Here is a 19,745-nt window from a genome sequence, read left to right as displayed (position 1 = left end):
CAGCACCTGTGGAAGAGTCTGTCACTCTAGAATTGGCCTTTATAGCCACTCCAGGCGCTGCTCCACACACCACTGACCACCTCCAGGTGCTTACCCATTGTCTCTCGAGACAAGGAGGCCAAAGAAGAAGAAGAAGAAGGCTCAAGAACCAGGAGCGCCACGGCTTTGAATCATTCTGTGTTTCAAGCCTCAAGGAGCACCAGCCTTTGTGTTATGTAAGTGTCTTTAGAGTTCACAACATTAAATTTTTCACTATTTGTAATTGCTCTTTCAATCCTTAATTTTTGAAACCCAGCATCTCCCCATCATTATTTTTCACTGTAGCAAGGACAACGAAAATATCAGGAAGTGTTCCACCCCACTGTTCGGTGATGCTGCTCTGCAGGTTCTCCTCCAGGCCTTCAGGGAGAAGCGGGGTGGGTGGGGGTCATCTTGCCTGCAGATGGAGTCAGAAGACCATCCTGCAAGACTAAGGTAGCCTGCATGGAGGTAGCAGAGGAGGTTTCGAACCATGGGGTGACGCAAACGTATCAATGACTTGCTCAAATCACTGAGGGTTAGTGGTCTTGGCATAGTAGTTCCATTGTTTTTCTCCTTCACTCTGTCTCTAGACAGAGGGCAGACAAGGCATGCAGTGGAATGCGTAAGCAGCCTTGGTGCCATACACTTACTGATTGTGCAAAGTTGACCATTAGCATTGTTTCTGTGCTTGGATATGTTGGGCAAAAGCCAGTCCTGAATGAATGATGTCAATGCATGTGTACAATGGTTGTCATGCATCTTTTGACATGTCACTAAATCTGCACAGTCTCCTGCAGGATACACGCACCCACAACCAGTGCTCGCGGGCAAAGACAGGTGGAGGTATCTCAGACATAAGGGTGCTGACACCAGCTGAGGAGGAGGTGGCAGAAATAGTGAGAGCGGAAGGCAGGGCAGGATCCGCAAGGTGTAAGAATGAAGTGTCATCTTCAGTCTTGCAGCTATATGTGTATACTAAAAGATAGTGTGCAAACTTATGTTTATCTGATGCTTGATGTACCTCTGCAGTTTCCTGCACTCGAGTCTCTGAATGCCACTTTGGGGAGGAAGAGGAAGACAGTGCCCCAGAGGATGCACCATCACCTGCCTCTTCTTCCACCTCTGTCAGAACAGATACGGCCACTCAGTCCACGGGGGAGTTTAAGATTCGAATCTGGGTCACAGTCTGGTGTGCACGACACAGACACGTCCCAGCAGCTGAGGGAGCATGAGCCAGCTGGGTCCCCTGACAATCAGAGGACTGCTGGGGACCAGGCCCCTGCTCAGCCGCACGCTCATGGTGATCCTCTGTTTGTTGCTATGAGAAATCTTGTTCTGCTGCCAGTCAGCTGAACCATTGATGCAGTTCCTTTTTACGTGCCTTAAAATTGCAGCCACTTGGAAATCCCACCCACGTTCATTTGTTTCCTCACACTCACCTTGCAATCCTTAAGTGGTTTGCATTATCGTTGGAGAAAACAGTGCTTGTTCAATTTAGGGCAGGCCTTCCCATCTTCCAACCTCCTCCTGCAACCTTCCAGCCTGCACCCATCACTCTTGACCCATCTAATGTAACTTTAACCCTTACCATTGAACATCCTCCCACTATCCTGAACAGTGTCACAATCAATTTATTCGTGCCATCCCTCCCCCTGCTCCTACTCCTGTTACCGTCAACATGACAACTTGATCCTCCTCAAATCTTCAAATATTATTGCTGCGTCTCATTCCCCTCCCCATGCTGCCATAGAATACCCAACCCTAAGTCTTCACCTTCCCCCCTGCACAATCCACTTGCCTCCATTGACTGACCGTTCCATCTGCCAGCTAATACACTGAATTCGCCCCACAGGTCCCCGACATTGACAGCGCTCATCCCTCCCTTTAGGCCCCTTATGACCGTCCGTTGACTTCAATTCTCAAATCAACCCACCATCCCCGCAGCCACCCACATCCAGTTTCAGAAGAAATAACAACCACTACACACCCTTGATGCTCCCCTCCTCCCTCCCCTGCTCCTCCATACACCTTATCACCTCACCCTTTCCTCCCCTCCTCCCTCCCCATTCCTTCACCGCCATCACCTGAGAAGAATCCCCCTTGCTGGTGCAGAGCCTGGAGCCAAACATCCATTCTAATGTTGATGTTAGCTTTGTCGATGAGTTCAAGAAAGAAAAACACTGACCTTAGACTCAACTGCACAAAGCTGACTGTTGCACGCCACGTTGAAACAAACGTGAACTGGGTAGCATGGGAATAGTGCTCGTCGTTCATTTCATTGGAACTAAGTGTAGGGTAATGAGTATCCACGGCATGGAAATGAACACAAAGCTGCAATCACCACCATGCAGGGAGAATCCCGGAATGCTGCAAACATACTGTCGACTTAATTTCAGTTTCAAAAATCCTGCCGTTGGGAATCCAAAAAACCATCTCCTGCTGAAATAAATTGTCACACATTCCACTCTTGCAGGGCCCATGAAATTCCACCCCATGAGTCAGGATTTTGGGTTTTTCCCCGGGTTCCCCAATGTCAGGGTCAAATGAGAATCTCCACCTCACACTGGACTGGATTTTAAAAGCCCCTCAAAAAATGGTGCCCCCCCATGCCAAAGAGCTGCCGCAAACTCATGCGGGTGGCTCATTTAAATTGCCGGGGCAGCCCGCCCCCACCCCACCCCACAATCTCGTGGAGGGGGCTGGTTGTCCGTCCCCGGCAACGGCGTCAGCTGCCCGTGTGCAGGCCCTGACACCATTTTTAAAAGACACAGCCCTGCCAGTCAATTTGAATTTTTAAAGATACACCCTGCCCCCAAAATGTATGAAATAAATTTCTAATGCCCTTTGTCAATTCCATTAACCATTTGCCATTCCCCCCCCCTTCACAAAACACTTTTAAATATGACCTCCACCACCCACCCCGCACACCTCCCTGACAAGTCTGCACAAAGTTTAAAGTTCACCCCTTCCCACCATAAATATTGTAATCCAGGTCCCATCGCCCAGCGGCGGGGGAGGGGCCACCACAAACCCTCACCAATGCCAGGGGGATTGGGCTGGGCCCTCACGGCCCATGGCAGACCGCTGCTGGCCCCATCTTTCAGTACTCCCTCCGCCACGAAGCCTGATGTGGAGGGCTTGGTAAAATCCAGCCCAGTGTGTGGGGAACAGACACTCAGCAGTGATTTTCCCTGAGTTGGCCAGGAGGTGGAAACGCCCTCCAATTAAGGATGGGAGCCAATAGGAGGCCCTCCAGCCAACAGCAAGGAAGAAACAGCAGGCTGCCTTTTCAAGAGAGACACAGAGAGAGGGTACCTCAAGTTCAGTACTTTTGGTTGCAGAACATAAAATTAAGTGGTGAACTACTTGGGCTGCTTTAAGATTCCCGTTTGGATTTTGCTGGAATGTAGAGGTGAGGGGTGGGGGGGGGTTGGTGTGGGCTGGCATTGCCTAACATGGCCAGCTCATTTGTGATTGTGATGCAAGGTCACAGGCAGTCCCAGTCCAACTAGCAATGGGAGTATTTCAATATTGCACTGTTTCCTCCCACCAGTGGAAGTCCTGTGTAATTTGCCTGTAGAAACACTCCGGTACTTTGCTGGTCATGTACATTTGCACTGGTGACTACAGGGCTGTTGCCCATTTGTGAGCCCAAGAGGACTTTAGGATGTCCCCGTGTGATTGAAGGAAAGAGAAATGCAAGAAATTTTTATCATGCTATTAATAACCACAGGATGTCCCAAAGCACTTTACAGCCAATGAAGTACTTTTTGAAGTATAGTCATTGTTGTAATATATGGAACACAGCAAGCTCTCACAAACTACATGATCATTTGTTTTGGTGATGGTGGTTGAAGGATAAATATTGGCCAGGACACTGGGGAGAATCCCCCTGCTCTTCGTCCAAATGGTGCCATGGAATCTTTTCCATTCACCTGTGAGGGCAGACTCAGGTTTAATGTCTCATCTGAAAGATAGCACCTCCAACAGTGCAGCATTCCCTCAGTACTGCTCCAGGAGTGTCAACCTGGATTACATACTCAAGCCTCTGGGGTCAGGTTTGAACCAACAAGCGTCTGAATTGAAGGTAAGTGTGTGAGCTCTCAGCTATGACTTGGTAGCACATGACATTGGAGAGGCGAAGGGACAGTGTGATAGTGGTAGACCGTGGCTTCCAATGGGGAGCTCCTACACTGAGGAAATCACAGTGTAAGTCACCCTCACCCTGTCCCTTTCAGGAGGTATTGCCATGGAGGTTTGATCCAGTTACCCACCTCTGGTTTCGGCTGGGTATGGATGCGTGACCAGGGGAGCATTGAGCAGATGGGGGTGCTTACAGAATAGAAAGCAGGAAGAAAATATCAAATAAGGTGTCCCAGGGTACTTGCAAGGACGTGACTATTAGTCTTAGCACCCCTGGGTCAGAGAGAGGGTAGCTTACAGACTTTCTACTGATCACTGTTAACCCACTGTGTGAATGAAACTTGGCTGTGAACTAGCCTGCTGAGACTCCCTGGCATGAGTGACTAGATAGTGGAGGACTCCCTTATCACAGCTGGGAGTCAATGCCTTCAGGAGGCGAGGAAAATTGCCAGGGCAAAAAATTTGCAATTTTTTGTTAAACTTTAAATGAAGCCGCCTTAATATTTACCAACAGGCCGTCCAACAGATTGAAAGAGAATGCCGAAAAATAGAGGGAATTTTGTGAAGGAATTGTAGACCTAATATTGAAAATAATGATTAGACAGTCAATAAATTGCAGCATGAAATGCTTTTGGATGAAATTGCTGATGATTTGTGCTCTTGTCAGCGGAGCAAGAAAAATAAATAGCAGAAATTTACACCTCCAGATAGAAGCCTGATATTATTATGTGGAATTGGAATTGCAGGCGAAACTCGATCTCCATCTGCAAAAAGCAATTTACGCCTGTTCTGCCTCCACTCACATAAACATCTTTGCTCCTTGTCCTCTCCTAATTCTTCACAAGGACACCATTCCCCGCCTCCCCCCTCCCCCAGTTGCAACAGCAAGGCACTGCATAGCTGCTTGGTTCTCCACTGCTGTATGAGTCACAAAATAAAATGAGGCTTCAGGCCTAACAATATGTCATAGCAGCTCTTGTCTCAGAACCCTTTGCCTGTGTGTGTCTTTTTATTCATTCGTGGGATATGAGCATTGCTGGCTAAGGCAGCATTTATTGCGCATCCCTAATTGCCCTTGAGAAGGTGGTGAGCTGCCTTCTTGAACCACTGCAGTCCATGTGGGGTAGGTACACCCACAGTGCTATGAGGAAGGGAGTTCCTGTATTTTGACCCAGCGACAGTGAAGGAACGGCAATATATTTCCAAGTCAGAATGGTGTGTGACTTGGAGGGGAACTTGCAGGTGGTGGTCTTCCCATGCATCTGCTGCCCTTGTCCTTCTAGTTGGTAGAGGTCACGGGTTTGGAAGGTGCTGTCAAAGGAGCCTTAGTGAGTTGCTGCAGTGCACCTTGTAGTTGGTACACGCTGCTGCCGCTGTGCATCGGTGGTGGGGGGATTGAATGTTGAAGGTGATAAATGGAGTGCCAATCAAGCGGGCTTCTTTGTCCTGGATGGTGTCGAGCTTATTGAGTGTTGTTGGATGTGCACCCACCAGGTAAGTGGAGAGTATTCCATCACACTCCTGACTTGTGCCTTGTCGATGCTGGACAGGCTTTGGGGAGACAGGAGGTGAGTTACTCGCTGCAGAATTCCTAGCCTCTGACCTGCTTTGACAGCCACAGCATTTATGTGGCTACTCCAGTTCAGGTTCTGGTCAATGGTAACACCCAGGATGTTGATAGTGGGGGATTCAGTGATGGTAATGCCATTGAACATCAAGGGGAGATGGTTAGATTCTCTCCTGTTTGAGATGGTCATTGCCTGGCACTTGTGTGGTGCGAATGTTACTTGCCACTTATCAGCCCATGATTGAATGGTGTCCAGTTCTTGCTGTGGATGGGCGCGGGCTGCTTCAGTAACTGAGGAGTCGCAAATGGTGCTGAACATTGTGCTTTCATCAGCGAACATCCCCACTTCTGACCTTATGAATGAAGGAAGGTCATTGATGAAGCAGCTGAAGATGTTTGGGCCTAGGACACTACCCTGAGGAACTCCTGCAGTGATGTCCTGGAGCTCAGATGACTGACCTCCAACAACTGCAACCATCTTCCTTTGCACTGGGTACGACTAACTAGCGGAGAGTTTCCCCCTGATTCCCATTGACTCCAGTTTTGTTAGGGCTTCTTTATGCCATACTCGGTTAAATGCTACCTTGATGTCAAGAGCAGTCACTCTCACCTCACCTTTGGAGTTCAGCTCTTTTGTCCATGATTGAACCAAGGCTGTAATGAGGTCAGGAGCTGAGTGGCCCTGGTAGAACCCAAACTGAGCGTCACTGAGCAGGTTATTGCTGAGCAAGTGCTGCTTGATAGCACTTTCACCAACCATTCCATCACTTTGCTGATGATCAGGAGTAGATTGATTGGGCAGTAATTGGCTGGGCTCAATTTGTCCTGCTTTTTGTGGACGGGACATACCTGGGCAATATTCTACATTGCGAGGTAGATGCTAGTGTTGTAGCTGTACTGGAACAGCTTGGCTAGGGGCGTGGCTAGTTCTGGAGCACAAGTCTTCAGTACTATTGCTGGAATATTGTCAGGGCTGCTAGCTTCTGCAGTATCCAGTGCCTTCAGCTATTTCATGATATCACTTGGAGTGAATTATATTGGCTGAAGTCTGGCATCTGTGATGCTGGGTACTTCAGGAGGAGGCCGAGATGGATCATCAACTCGGTACTTCTGACTGAAGATTGTTACAAATGCTTCAGCCTTATCTTTCGCGCTGATGTGCTGGGCTCCCCCATCATTGAGGATGGGGATATTTGTGGAGCCTCCTCCTCCTGTTATGTCCACCACCATTCATGATTGGATGTGGCAGGACTGCAGAGCTTAGATCTGATCCGTTGGTTTCTCGGATCACTTCGCTCTGTCTATCGCATGCTGCTTCTGCTGTTTGGCATGCAAGTAGTCCTGTTGTAGCTTCACCAGGTTGGCACCTCATTTTTAGGTTCTGCCTGGTGCTGCTCTTGGCATGCCCTCCTGCACTCTTCATTGAACCAAGGTTGGTCCCCCAGCTTGATGGTAACGGTAGAGTGGAGAATATGCCGGGCCATGAGGTTACTATTGTGGTTGAATACAATTCTGCTTCTGATAGTGGCCCACAGTGCCTCATGGTTGCCCAATTTTTGAGTTGCTAGTTCTGTTAGAAATCTATCCCATTTAGCACGGTGGTAATGCCACACAACACGATGGACGGTATCCTCAATGTGAAGACGGGACTTCGTCTCCACAAGGACTGTGCGGTGGTCACTCCTACCAATACTGTCATGGACAGATGCATCTGCAGCAAGCAGGTTAGTGAGGACGAGGCCAAGTATGTTTCTCCCTCTTGCTGGTTCCCTCACCACCTGCCGCAGACCCAGTCTAGCAGCTATGTCCTTTAGGACCTGGCCAGCTCAGTCAGTAGTGGTGCTACTGAGCCACTCTTGGTGATGGACATTGAAGTCCCCCACCCAGAGTACATTCTCCGCCTTGCCACCTTCAGTGCTTCCTCCAAGTGGTGTTCAACATGGAGGAGTACTGATTCATCTGCTGAGGCAGGGGGGGATAGGTGATTTCTTTGTCCATGTTTGACCTGATGCCATAAGACTTCATGTGGTCCAGAGTCAATGTTAAGGACTCCCAGGGCAACTCCTTCCTGACTATATACCACTGAGCTGCCACCTCTGCTGGGTCTGTCCTGCTGGTGGGACAAGGACATACCCGAGGATGGTGATGGCGGCATCTGGGACATTGTCTGTAAGGTATGATTCTAAGTATGACTATGTTAGGCTGTTGCTTGACTAGTCTGTAGGACAGCTCTCCCAATTTTGGCACAAGCCCCCTGATGTTAAGTGAGGAGGACTTTGAAGGGTTGACAGGGCTGGGTTTGCGGTTGTCATTTTGGGTGCGTTGGTCGATGCCGTGTGGTTCATCCGGTTTCATTCCTTTTCTTAGACTTTGTAGCGGTTAGATACAACTGAGTGGCTTGCTAGGCCATTTCAGAGGGCATTTAAGCATCAACCACATTGCTGTGGGTCTGGAGTCATAGGTAGGTCAGACCCGGTAAGGACAGCAGATTTCCCTCTGACCTACAGCCAGCACTGCCTGGTATCAGTCTGCAACCACAGAACCAAGGCACCAGTACAAAGAGTCACTCAGTGTGCTGAAAAACCTTGCACAATATTTTCAGGGTGCAGAGTGTACCTAATAGTCATCTGCAGACTATGGAGGATCTATCATGGCAGCCCAGCCATGACAGTAAGTCGAGTTTGCAAGGGAATAGCAACAAGACAGGATGTCTTCACAGAAGGGTTCCCAGAGTTAGTGAGAATAGAAAGGAGAAAAATAAATGGGAGTAAATTTTGAGCAAGATCTAAGACCCAAACCGAGTGTTGGCAGGCTGTGCGTAGAAACTGGTATAAGTGATGGACAATATCGGGTGTGTTGGAAGGCAAGGCTGAAGAGAGTGGGCCAGTACTACTGGCAGTTGTATGAAGTGAGGGTCACTTGAGGTGACTCTCCATCTTGTGTTGCTTTTCGGTGTGTAAGGAGGTGCCTTGTCTCTGTGCTACCCCACTGTGCTAGCCATGGCCTATGCTGGTTTTAGGCATTTTCTAGGAATGCTGGGAAATGCAGCTTCCGTACTTGCTAACAGAACAAAGACCAAAAAACTCTTCAAAGGTCAGTGTTTTCAATGCAGAAAACAAAATAGCTCAGTACTGAGACAAACAGACCATCAAGGTCCCATAATTGATCCCCAGGGCATGCTGTGATGAACTAATCTCTGCTTGGGTAACCAGAGGGACTTTCATTCCCATCCTCATACCCTGACTGCTTTTTTTAAACTGTCTGGCAACCCAATTGGATGAGCAAGTGTGTGGATCTAGGGCTCAATTGTCCTTCTCTTGTCAAGTGACTTGCTGCGTTTCATAGTCATTTGCCGAATAGCCGCTTGGGTAGTTGCCAGCGGCTTCAATAGACCAGCCCTTGGCCTCAAGGGAGAGTGAAGAGATGGTCGATGTTACACAGAGGGTGGAAACCATTCTGTCCTGTTGAATACAACCTCTTATCTAGTTCTAGGCTGCGCTGTAATCATGCAAATTGTGTGATCTCTCTCAGATGCCCTTCCCTTTAAAATGAAGGTGTCAGCAGTCAAATTATTTTGAAATAATGTCAATAAGAATGACTCTGAATCACTGTGTTTGGAATGTGAAAGGCTGGAGAAGTAATCTCCACTTACAACACTTCACATGCTAGAGATGGGAAGGTGCTGCATTCGAATGAGCTCGCCCCTTTTTTATTATAAACATCCAGCCATTTGCAAATGCAGATGTATAGCAATGAAGTTACTGAGCTGTGCTCACAGGAACATGGATTTCATTATCACAAATATCATTCACAGCTCATGAATTTGCACTCCTTGCAGACTTTGAGAACACAGCCAACTGCAGGCTGCAGGAAAGCTTTCTTTTTGTAAATTTAACTCCATCCGCAGCAGATGAAATTATTGATGTAGGGTACCAGTCGCCTATAACGCTTGTGTTGTCACAGATACCTCCAGTGCTGCTTCATTGTGACACTCTAGCCATTGATCTACTCTGATCCCGGCTATAAACTCAGAGGCGGGGGGGGGGGGGGGTGCAGTGGAGAGTGTGCCTGCGGCAGTCACATTCCAGTTAACTCTGAAATACCTAAGAAAATGTTGGGTAGGAAAAGGCCAGCTGGTGCATCAAGCCTGCCCTACATTCATAATGGGCCAAGCATTACGACATACATTTCCTCCCCATCCCTAAAGCCATGTCACCTCCCAGGAGAGGTGAAAAATCTAGGGCCACTAAGGGAACAATACTCTGCAAACTTCCTCTTCGACCCCCTCAGGTGATCTAAAACTGACCAGGAGATCACATCGACCGAGTGTTATCTGTAAAGCCACTTTCATAGGAAGAGGAGGAGGCCATTCAGCCCTCGAGCTTGCTCCACCATTCACTAAGATCATCACAGATCTGTATCTTAAGTCCATCCAACCGCCTTGGTTCCGTAAGACTTAATACCCTTGTCCAACTAACATCTGCTACCTTCTGTGTGATGCAACCCCTGCCCCAGTCAAGAATGAGTCCAGTTCCCTTTTATGATTTGTCAAGATACATGTACAGAATGATGATGCAGGGACAGATCTCAAATATTTGTTTGGAAGAAGCCCTATTGGGTTGGATTTGATTCTATGACTGGGGTTCTAGCCCCTTTTAGGGACTGTAGGAATGATATGTGTGGATTGTAAAGTTAGATTATGAGTATGATGTGAATTGAGGAATGGGCAAAAGGAACACAGCATCTACACAAACTGGGACACGCATTGGACTGCCATGGAAGATTATAATAATTAATTGACGGATGCAGTACAAGCTGTCATCCATCACCAGAAGTAACTGTGTGATAACAATAATCATTTATTTTCCATTAATGAGCCATTTATATAATACATTCTGTTTCAAACAAATGGAACTAATTATTTTTAAATCCCAGGTTGAATTTAAAAGGCGGTTGATTAATTTGTTGAAGAAGTGAGGAAGGTAATCATTGAGTGTAGGAGTGACAGTGCTTTGCAACATCTCACTTGGGAGAGGAGATGCTGAAGGAGTGAAATTTGACCAGAAGGCTGTAGTAAGGCTGCAGGAGTGAAGGCAAAAGTAGAGAGGAACTGGCTCAGTGGCTGAATGTAACCCTCAGTGCAGGACAAAGAGCTACAAAAGGCCCTGATTCCATCCCTGGACTTGTATTGAGTCAGCAGGTTTCCAACAGGATGATAATGGTGGGCTATAACCCCAAGGCCCTATCCCACCCCACCCCACTTCCACAGGCAAGGGAAAGGAACAATCAGCCAAGGGATCTCCTTCTGAGTGCTGTGGTCACACGAAACCTTCCAAACTGTGTCCACTTCTGGTCAGCTAGAAACGAGAGATTCCAGCACTGGGAAGAGCCACGATACTGATCATAGGAGGAAAGGCTGGAGAAACTGGGACTTTTCGGCTGAGTTAGGGGCTGTTGAAAGGACCAGCTTATTATAGAGATGTATGATATATACAAAAGGATATGAAAAGGTAAATGTCAAACATCACATTAAACTGTAGGAGTAGAACAAGGAGTAAAGAGGAAACAGTTGTTCTTACCATAAAAAATGATCAACACTTTGAATAGACTGCCAGAATGGAGGTGAAAACCTTGGCCTCATTTTTGATTGAATTTGATGGTGGAAGAGGCGGAGTGTTGGGTCTACCTGAATTAATTCCATTCTATCCTGAAATGAGCTTCTGAGTCCTTATCCTCTCCATCACAAAAATGATCTTTTCTAACCTCTGTAACATCGCCCATCTCCAGCCTTCCCTCACCTCATTCATGCCTTTGTCACTTCCAGACCTCACAATTCCAATGCTCCCCTGGATGGGCTCATATTTTCCATGCTCTGTAACCTAGTGCTGATACAGAAGTCTGCTTTCCATATCCTGAGCTGCTCCAAGTCCCATTCCCCCATCACTCGCTGACTGACATTGGCTCCCTGTCCACTAATACCTTCATTTTAAAATTCTTCTCTTCATGTTCAAATCCCTCCATGTCCTTTCCTCGATCTATCTCTGTAACCTCCTCCTCCAGCCCTACAACCCTCTTCCAACTTTGGACTCTTGTGCATCTCTCAATCCTTTCCCCTCACCACTGGTGATCCTGCCTTCAGCTTTCCAGGACATAAATTCTAGAATTCCCTCCCTAAACCTCTCCACCTTTCTCTTCTCCTTTAAAAGCCTCATTAAAACCTACCTAGCTTTTGGTCACCTGTCCTAATGTCTCTTTCTTTGGCTTGGTGTTAATTTGTGACTGAAAACACCTCTGTAAACTGCCTTCAAACAATTTACTATGTTAGAGATGCAAATTATGTCGTTGTAAATGTTGATGCAGTCATGCAAGATCAGTTGGTTACAGGAGAGATTCCACGGCACTCGAAGGTTGCCTGTATTATACAAACAAGACAAAACTGATCTGGTAACTGCATCTCCTTATCATCTTAAATCAGAACAAGGTAAGAGAAAGGAAACTGTGCTAAGGAGTAACATGTAATGGATTTCGTGTGGGTTCAAGAGGGGACGATCGAGGTTGACAAACTGATTTGATTGCTGTCAGGACATTACAGAGTGGATTCCCTATAATCTAGTTTGTTTGGACTTGCCACAAGACCTTTGATAAAGTTGCATACCTAAAAGTGCTAATTAATCAGAAAGCAGATGGGAACACTATATTCACTGTTACATCACTATGTTAAACCCAAAGCAGGTTAATTTGAAAGATTTGCTGTTGATGTCAGAGTTACGATGAGGCACTATCTATTTACGATGATGTCAGCTTCCAGGAATAGTTCACTGGATGAGAGCTGAGCGGCACTTACACTGTAAGATTTACAGCATGAATTGAAAATTCTGAACAGAGCAGCCCATTGGCTGTCAGTACTGAGATATATTTTGTCTGCTCCAGGATTGTTTTACTGAGAGACTTGGCTGCAAAGACCATAAGAATTTAACTGACAATTGAAAATTGGTTCCTCTTTCCAATCTTATTTGACTGCACCTGGCATTACACTGTCAAGCATGTGTTTTATTTCATGCTGAAAGTTGAAATCAAGTTTTTATTTAATATCACATCTGCTAAGTGTCTCTCACTGAACGTTGCAGGAAGGAACCAGGGCTGTAAATTTTCAGACTGCCATTTGCAATGATTTCATGAAGCTGGAGATTTGAAGGCTCAATATAAATAGCCTATAAATTTGACCACGTAGAGTATGTCTCTCAGGTGCTAACTGGCCTACTAAACTTCTGGTATGACAGGCAGAGAGTGTGCCACCCGCCATATTGGCCAACAATCAGCCAAGCCCCAGTTATAGATGACACCCCTCCCATAGCCAAGGCCCGATCAGTCATCACCTCAACTACTGATAGACCCTATCCCCAGCCAGCCACTGTTTACTGCTCCCTTAGCCATCAGTCTGATCATTGCCCTGTCCCTCACTTACCCGAGGGCTATTACTGTGTTCAATCCTTCGTGACGAATTGTTGTAAGCTCTATGTAACGTGCCGGTTTCGTTGAAACGAGGTCCAATATCAAGATGCCTCCTCAGGCCTTTTACATTAAAGGTCAGAGGCTTTTCTGTTCATCGCTCTATGTGCCTACACACCAGGAGTAGGACTCTACTTTTTTTTTTATTCATTCATGGTATGTGGGCGTCACTGGCTAGGCCAGCATTTATTGCCCATCCCTAATTGCCCTTGAGAAGGTGGTGGTGAGCTGCCTTCTTGAACCGCTGCAGTCTACTGAAAAGCATGATGGATGAAACAGTGGAACAAATTATTTCCAGCATTAGCACCTGAAAGACATACTCGACGTGGTCAAATTTATAGGCTATTTATATTGAGCCTTCAAATCTCCAGCTTCATGAAATCATGGCAAATGGCAGTCTGAAAATTTACAGTCCTGGTTCATTCCTGCAATGTTCAGTGAGAGACACTTAGCAGATGTGATATTTAAAAAAAACTTGATTTCAACTTTCAGCATGAAATAAAACACAGCGTAATTCCAGTTCTGGGAAAGAGAAACATCTCCCCAATTTTCCGTATTACTTCTATTTATCCAATGCCCTGTAGAACATCTCAGTGCATTCCTATAGCAACACCACTTGCATTGGTATAGAACCTTTGATGCAATAAAAGACCACAAGGTGCTCCCCCAGAGCAATACCTGCCCCAAACAAAGTGACACAGAGATCTTAGGACAGGTGACCAAAAAAAGTCAAAGAGGTAGGCTTTTAGGAGCATCTTAAAGGGGGAACAGAATGGTAAGGAGGGCAAGAGTTCAGGCAGGGAATTTCAGAGCTTAGGGCCCAGGCAGCTGAAAGCACAACCACAATGGAGCAATGACAACTGGGATTGCACAAGAGGCCAGAACTGGAGGAACAGAGAGATCTCGGAGGCTTGTACGGCTGCTGGTAAATTACGTTACAGGCTCTGTATTTCAAAGTAAGAAAATGGACTAGCCATTCTGAATCAGCTGTCTTGAACAAACATGAGCTGCAGCAACAGTCAATTTGCATTGTGTTTTTGAGGTCATACAGCACCGAAACAGGCCCTTCGGCCCACCGAGTCCATGCCGACCATCAATCACCCATTTATACTAATCCTATATTAATCCCATTTCCCTCTCCCATCCGCACCTTCCCTCAATTCTCCTCCCACCTACCTACACTAGGGGCAATTTACAATGGCCAATTTACCTATCAACCTGCAAGTCTTTGGCACGGTTTATCCCAGATCTTTGAATATCTCCACATAATGCTGGGAGAAATGACCTGGGTCTTTTGCAATAGAGTATTGACCTTCTTCACTGAGCATGAATGAGGGAGAATGGCTTCCTCATTCAAGAGGTTTTCAGCGGCACTTAATTCTATTATCAGATCTAATCTGTATAGTCTCACTTATTCACATCAACATCAACGTGGATGTGGGAGGGTGTGTGAGTTTTCAGGACCTGTGGAAAGGTTCATTGGCTTTAAGGAGGGTGTTGGGGCTTTAAGGAGGGTGTGGGAGGGTGTTGGGGCTTTAAGGAGGGTCTTGGAGCGTCTCTTGGGGTCATATCAGATTAACAGGAGTTACTGATGCACTGACATAGGATCACAAGCAGTTTGTTGAAAGGACACCAAGGCAATGGTAATTGTTATTCCCTTGTCATTTTGTCAGGTATTGTTATATTGTGTGTTGCAAACATGCCTTTTCAGGATTGATTGTGTGTGGATTTGACGCCACATTAAGTAGGTTGTAATTAGCATCATTGCTCGTAATAGACAGGGCACCAAACCCCAGCTTTGCACAGGACCCCGTTGAAAGGCAAACCCTTCATCTGCTCAAGAGTAGAGGGAAATCCATTCACAAGGAAAATTACTGACAGTAACATTGTCGTCCTCTAGTGACTGCTGTTGGGAACTGCTGGTATAATGCTGTTTCAAGAGCCTACCACAAACAGAAAGACATAGAATGTTGATGGGCATCTGAAAGAGGAAGCTCGGTGAATGATTGGCGAAAACCCTTTATCAAATTCTCCTCAAAGGTCAAAACAAATCCATTCTTTCCTGCACCTCAAAACTGTCAATCCTCCTCTGTTCTTTCACCATAGTCCTTTCTACTTTCCTTCCTTCAATAATCCAGAGACTTTCGAAACCCAAGCTTGCTTTCATCTAAGCCTTGGCTTTTTTTTCTCAGGGCAAGAAACAGAGAAAGAAGGAGCTAATGATGCAATTATGGAAGAGTTCAGCTGGTCTCCAACTGGAATCTCAGGTACAGCTTTAAGAGGGTATAGAACCAATGGGAAAAGTGTGGTAGACATTCACCTGGGAGTTAGTTCCCAGTTCAAGCAGGAAATACGGAACTGGAAAGTGAATGAGGTGGCAACAGAGTGAGGACAATACTTCCAGAACTGTTTGGACTAGAATAGCAATTTGGGGCTGAGAGGAAGGAAGTGCAGAAAAGTTTAATTGAACTTAAAATAGATGAGAATATAAACTGAACTATAAATTAACTGGTATTCATAGGAAGAACAGTATCAGATTCAGGACGCAGATATGAACTTGATAAACACATCATTACAAAGTATCTTCAACTGAGATTGCTTGAGCTGGAAGTTTTTCCAGTTCATTCTCAAGATATGGGCATTGCTGGCCAGGCCAGCATTTATTGCCCGTCCCTAGTTGTGGGTGGCCCATCTTGAACCGCTGCAGTCCATGTGATAGAGGTACTTCCACAGTTCTGTTAGGTAGGGAGTTGCAGGATTTTGACCCAACAACCATGAAGGAATGGTGATTTATCATCGAATCAAAGAGCACAGAGGAAGGCCATGTGGATCACCATGCCAGTACTGGCTCCTTGATAGAACTATCCAATTAATCCCACTCTCCTGTTCTTTCACCATAGTCCTCGAAATGTTTTCCCTTCAAATATTTAAACAATTCTCTTTTGAATGTCACTATTGAATCTTCTTCAACCACCATTTCAGGCAATTCATTCCAGATCACAACAACTCACTGTGTCAAAAAATCTATATTCTCTGGTTACCAAACCTTCTGCCACTGCCTTATTTATTCTTTTCAAAAAATTGCATGATTTTCAATAGCTCTATTAAATCTTCTCCTAACCTTCTCTGCTCCAAGGAGACCAAGCTCAGCTTTTCCAGTCTTTCCATATAACTGAAGTCCCTCATCCCTGAATCTCTCCAAGCCCTTGATATCCTTCTTAAAGTGTGGTGCCCAGAATTCCACACACTACTCCAATTGAGGCCGAACCAGTGATTTCAAAAGGTTTAGCATAACTTCCTTGCTTTTGTACTCTCTGCCTCTATTAATAAAACCAAATTTACCTTCAGCTTTTTTAACAGCCTTCTCAACTTCTCCTTTCACCTTGGAAGATTTGTGTACATACACCCCCAAGTCTCTCTCTTCCTGCACCCCCTTTCAAATGGTATAATGTAGTTGATATTGCTTCTCATTCTTGGGACTAAAATGCATCTCTTCACACTTCTCTACATTAAATTTAATGGGCCATGCGTCTGCCGATTTCACTAGTTTGTCCATGTCTTTCTGAAGTTTTAAAGAATGGATTTTGTCTGACCTTTGAGGGGAATTTGATAAAGGGTTTTAGCCAATCATTCACCTAGCTTCCTCTTTCAGATGCTGATGAACATGCTAAGATTTTCTGTTTGGATTCCAGTATGAACAGTCGGCTAGAAAATAGTCAAATGCCAAGAGTTACCAACAGCAGCCACTAGAGGATGCCAATGTTCGCTGTCAATGATTTTCCATGTGGATCGACCTTCCTCCTTCTCCTTCTGCTTGGAATTGCTCGGACGAGGTGGAATGTTCCACTTTAACCGATCTCGATCTGATCATTAAATGAAGTATAAAATTCCCTCTAAAAACAAACACTGGAAGAGTTGGCAATTTTTGAGAGTCATGGAGCAGTTCCTGTGAAACCATCACATCAATCTCTCAGTCACACCCACTCAAGCCATTTGCATCAGGCCTGTTATCGACCAGCTCTCAACCACTTGAGCATCTCAGATGCCTATTCATATTAAATGGCAGTTTATTTCATTGCTGTTTTGGGATCTGGCACTGCACAAATTGGTCTCCAAGTCACAAAGACAACATATGAAAAAGAGCTGATTGGCACTTTGGGTTGTCCTGAAGATGTGATTAGTTGCTATATAAATGCAAGACCTTTTCTATAAGGAAACCTTGAAATACCACGGGTTGGATTTTTAAAGCTGCTGAGTGCAGGTACGGAGATGAGCTTGATTTAAAGACTGCATTCCTGGAGGTCAGCACTGGAATATGGTGCCTCTGGAATGTGATGCCATTTTTAAAGGGGGTTCGGGGTGGAAACCCATCATGCATTGCCTTCAATTCATTGCCGATTCAGCTCTTTGAAGAGTTCATTAACAGGCTTGTCAGCAGCAGGTTTGAACTTTGAAAGGCTGGGCACATGGAAAATGGCATGTGCTGAATATGGCCGGTTGCTCAGGTTGTGAACAGAATGGTGTGCCAGTAAGGCTATGGGAAGGGCAGGAATCTGGAGAGGGATGTGAGGCTGCTGGGGTTGGCAGGGAAAGGCCATGGCAAACTCAAAAAACACAGATGAGGGAGGTCAGATGGGGACAGGCGACTCTGACATTGGACAGAGCAGGAAATACGTAGCCCAAGAGTTAGCTCCCTGCAAATGACAGAGTGCCAGCGCTGTAGGAGGCTGCAACTATCCAGGCAGATGGTCTTAGACCTGTGTGCTCTGATCTGCAATGACCTGAGACCTCATGGCCGCTATGGCAGTCTCTTACCAGCAGCCGTCAAGATCAGCGCCACCCCCCCCCCCCCCCCCCACTAAACCTCTGTGTAGTTGGGCAGTTCCAGGGATCAGCTGTGGAGCAAGGTGGCATCTTGTCGTCAGAAATTCATCAGGCAGGTCACGGGGGGATGCCATTTTCAGGGCAAGGAACTACATCCACTTTGACGCAGATGGACCTGCATAGACATAGAGGGCATTGGATTCAGTCTCCATCACTGGATTCCCCCGGTGCAGGGCATCATCACTTGCACCCATGTGGCCATCAAGGCATCCAGTGACAGGCCAGTGAGATCCGTCAACAGGAAGGGATTGCAGTCCCTCATCATCCAACTGGTCTGTGACCACAACAAGAGCTTCCTCCATGGGTGCACTTGCTTTCCCGGTAGCTGCCATGACTCCATCCTCCGTCAGTTCATGCTGCCTCACATCTTCATTCCATCCCCTAAAGTGCATGGATAGATCCAAGGGGACAAGGGAAATTCCTTGATGAGATGGCTACTGACCCCTCTATGGGAATCCCAGACTGAGGCACAGAGGCACTATAACCAATGCAACCTGCTCAGCAGGGTAACCATTGAGCAGGCCATGGGGTTTCTGTAGATTCTGAAGTCATTGTGGTGGTCTGCTGTACTCTCTATAATATTATCCTCCAGAGAGATGTGGACCTTGAGGACAGTGAGGCCCTGGAAAGAGACGCCTCATCGGGAAAGAGGAGGATAAACACTGGAGAGAGAAGTGCCACCCTCCAGGAAGAGGACCTCCCTCTTTTCCCTCTTAGCCTCCAGCATTAGATCCAGGTGGGCATGGATGAAGCCCTGCCCTTAGTGCCAGCTCTCCAGCTCCCCTGTGACATGTCTCTGCCCTCTGGTACTGTGGATGACAAATCTCTCCGTCAGGTCAACAAGCAGCCTCAGTGATGGCTGCTGCAGGAGTCGACACGAGCCCCACCCTTGATCTGATCCAGCACCATTTTCAATCCCACTGGCTCTTGGAGGAGAAGCAACCCATCTTCAGACCTATTAAGGGCTTACCCATTTGAAAATTGCATTCTGAATCAGCTTGCCACACGAGGAGGGGCACGGGGTTCTGACACCAGACCAGACCTAGTTCCTGTTTTCCACCTCCAAAATGAAAATCCAGGTCCACATTATCATTCGATGGGAAAGTTAAGTGAATGATTTTCATCCGATAGTCAGGAACATACTGGTTTACTCCAACAAGGCACAACGTGCTGTGCTCTCAGTCACACAGGAAATGGAGCCTGATCACATGAGTCTGACCACAGGAGTTACTTCAGCACCATCATTTCCCATGTCTTTACCACTTTGTCCTGTTACTTCAGGAGCTTGGCATCAGCTGTGGCTCCGTGGGTAAATCGTTTACCTCAGAATCAGAAGATCATGGGTTCAGAACGCAATCCACAGAATCGAGCAGAAAGTCTAGGCTAAAGTGGACGGAAAGAGCTGAGGGGTACGGTTTCAGGGACTTGAGGGAAACAGGAAGAGTTGAGGGAATGATTGAAGTTGATCAGAAGAGTTGAGAGGAACAGAGGATGATTAAAGGTGATGGGACTAGTCTTGGGGATAATGAGTAGGGATGAAGATTAGGAGAGGGAGGACAGGTTGTAGTTGGGATGTTGGAAATCCAGTATAAGGGGGATCTGTCTACGTGTATATGTATAG

General features: G+C 46.4%; 1 protein-coding gene across 5 annotated transcripts in view; it reads left to right on the top strand.

The window, feature by feature from the left end:
- zgc:110329 (uncharacterized protein LOC550500 homolog) overlaps positions 1-19,745 on the top strand; it is a 331,911-nt gene that overhangs the window by 108,749 nt on the left and 203,417 nt on the right. Inside the window, exon 1 of one of the 5 annotated variants that reach the window (XM_068023413.1) lies at positions 12,173-12,212. The exons of 2 other annotated variants lie outside the window; for them this stretch is intronic. The gene's annotated coding sequence lies outside the window, so the exon portion shown is untranslated. Of the gene's footprint in view, positions 1-12,172; positions 12,213-19,376; positions 19,534-19,603; positions 19,626-19,745 lie in introns of those variants that run through there. 2 more of the 5 variants (XM_068023410.1, XM_068023411.1) reach the window with 2 other exon arrangements.

Source organism: Heterodontus francisci, chromosome 47, assembly GCF_036365525.1.
Source record: "Heterodontus francisci isolate sHetFra1 chromosome 47, sHetFra1.hap1, whole genome shotgun sequence".
NCBI lineage: Eukaryota > Metazoa > Chordata > Chondrichthyes > Heterodontiformes > Heterodontidae > Heterodontus > Heterodontus francisci.
The sequence above is the reverse complement of the archived record's forward strand: the minus strand, read 5'-3'. Positions and strand labels throughout refer to the sequence as shown.